Raw genomic sequence first — 3,002 nt, 5'->3', positions numbered from 1 at the left:
AGTATTCTCACACTTGCTTCTTATCAAACTGTCTGTACTTGGCTATCTTGATTATCACTTCAAAAGTTTTTTTTCTCTTACTTAATTGGCCTCTCAGAGTTGGTAAGACAACTCCCACCTGTTCATGCTCTCTGTATGTGTGTATATATATCTCCTCAATATATGTTTCACTTTATATGCATCCGAAGAAGTGGGTTGTAGCCCACGAAAGCTTATGCTCTAATAAATTTGTTAGTCTCTAAGGTGCCACAAGTACTCCTGTTCTTTTTTCATGCATACTTAGTACGGCCTCAGTGTGGGGGACTGGACTAGATGACCTATCAAGGTCCCTTCAAGTCCTACATTACTATGATTTCTATGTCAAGATCATGTGATTACATAGATTAGGATTACATGATTACCTGGTTTCAGAGTAGCAGCCGTGTTAGTCTGTATCCGCAAAAAGAACAGGAGTACTTGTGGCACCTTAGAGACTAACAAATTTATTAGAGCATAAGCTTTCGTGGGCTACAACCCACTTCTTATGTTTCACTCTATATGCATCCGAAGAAGTGGGTTGTAGCCCACGAAAGCTTATGCTCTAATAAATTTGTTAGTCTCTAAGGTGCCACAAGTACTCCTGTTCTTTTTATGATTACCTGGGTTATTTTACGTGGGCTAGCATCATGCAATTACATAGGTTAGATGTTATATAATAACTTAATGGTTCCTAATGGCTCCAAAGAGTCTTTAAAATAAAATTAGCTACCTTGGACTAATGCACAGTCAAACCATTATTAGTTGGATGACTTCTTGTAGGTGTCACAACAGAAGTGAATCTTGAGGAAGGTTCTGAAGGAAGAGACAGAAGTAACAAGGTGCACCGGGTCAGGGATGTTAATCCATGTACAGTGAATAGCATGGGAAAAGAGTGGAGTTCTTGTAGGAGGACAAAGTCAGCATATAAAGGATCTGGGTTTGCATAGTAGAGTTTCAGATCCAGTATTGAGAAAAATGAGAGCTGAGGCTCTAGCAGAGCTGTATGGGGCCTTTAGGGGGAGGATGAGTAGTTTTAAGAAATTGCAAAATTAGGAAAGGGATTTTAGTGGGGAAATTACATAGTAAGGTCAGCAAGAAAGGAAGATAATTTTTAGTAACAACATTTTAAACAATCTGAGGGACTGTGTGGTGAGAGTAGGTCAGAGAGTAGGTAATTAAAATACTCTAGGTTTATATCACCAAAAGCCTGTAAACTGGAGGTAAGTAGAGAAAGAAGACAAGTATGATACCAAAGTTGTAAGCTCAGGAGATGTGGTAGACAGTCCATTTTCTGTCATGGTGGAGAAGGGAGTGCTTGGGGATGGTCTTGTGCTTTTGCGATGCCAAAACTGAGTAGTGGTAATGACATCCGTGAAAGAAAGCGAGAGAGACAGTGGCAGATGTGAAACTGAGCAGATATAAAGATGTCAGATAGATCTGAAATCATCTGCATACTGGACATGGGATAGCTGGAGAAGAGCAGGGAGGCCAAGAACAGAACCATGAGACACACCAATGGAGATGGGAAAAGCAACAACCAAGGGAGACACATCAGGAGAAGGAAGGACTTTCTTTCACTGTGTAATGTTTGCACAGTGTCTAACAAAACTAAGATGGGGCCTCTGGGCCTACTATAATAATAATAATAATAATAATAATAATAATAATAATAATATAAACAACCCTCTTCAAAGTTTATAGATGAGATATGACTTTCTGTGAGATATTTCCTAAAAATCTGGGAGCAATAGAAAAGTAGAAAACCTTTTATTTCATTGAAATTTGTTTTAAAATATAGACTACAATTCTAGCTTGTGCTTTGCAATGTGTGGGTTACTGAAAATCCTTTATTACCAGTCTATTTTGATAACACATGCATGGCAATGGCAAATGTAGATGATCTTGATTTGTGAGCTATGTAAAAACACATATTAGCCATGCTAATACATTTAAACACAGTCACACAGCACAATTTAGAGATAACAAATTTCCCCCCTCAGAAATGTACATTTTTTTCTGTGTAATATAACAGGATGACTTAAAAACCATATAGTAAAGTCAAATTTGATTTTTTTGTAGAACTAGATATTGATGATTTTTAGCCTATGCTCTTTAATTGCTTTTATAACAAAGAAATTGAAGGGAGATGTTTCATTTTTCATGTTTAGGGTCTGATTCTGCTCCCATCAAAGTCATTAAGAGTTTTGCCATTGACGTCATTCTGAACAGAATTGAGCACCATCTGTATGCAGAATACCTGATGGTGTGGTAGGGAATCAAGGTGTTATTGGAATTATGTTAGGTTGGCTGTGTGGCTCATAATTTCACAGCCAGGAGTGAATGATGCAGGTTATCCCAATTGTGTGCTGGTAAATTCTTTATCCCACAGCATATCATCATATATGTCACATATGTTACAGAAAAGCTGATTTAGCAACATTTTAGAGATTTTAAAAATATTTTACTGGGATTATTTATTATATCCTTTTGCTTGTAAAGCCAACTGTATTAGTAATCATGGGCCAGATCCTCAGCTGGAGTAAATTGACATACCTCCACTGACTTTAATGATGGATCTGCTCCTGTGCAGATGTACAAGATTCAGAAGGAGTTAGCTAAACAGACATCAACAGGTGATCAAAAACACTTTTCTATACATAACAATGGCATGACTTTAAAGACTTTTATCTCCAGACTTTCTGGGACTAAAAGCAAATGAGACAGGGCATATTTTTGTTAGCAGCTCAACCACTCATTCTCCACTTCTTCGAGAGAACCTTTGGGTGTGTAGCATCTGGGCTTGGGATTTGTTGCCTCTTTATTTCAGTACCTGCTCTTCTAACACCTTAGAATCTGACAATATCTCATCTTTATTACCTGAAAATGGCATATCTGCTGTAGGTATCTCCCTAGCATCCTTTGTGGTGAAGAGTGATGCAAGGCATTAATTTAGGGTTAGATTTTCAGAGGTGCTCAGCACCTAC

Source organism: Terrapene carolina, unplaced genomic scaffold (genome assembly GCF_002925995.2).
Source record: "Terrapene carolina triunguis isolate 2854851 unplaced genomic scaffold, T_m_triunguis-2.0 Scaffold96, whole genome shotgun sequence".
NCBI classification, from domain to species: Eukaryota; Metazoa; Chordata; order Testudines; family Emydidae; genus Terrapene; species Terrapene triunguis.
Note: the sequence above shows the minus strand (reverse complement) of the source record.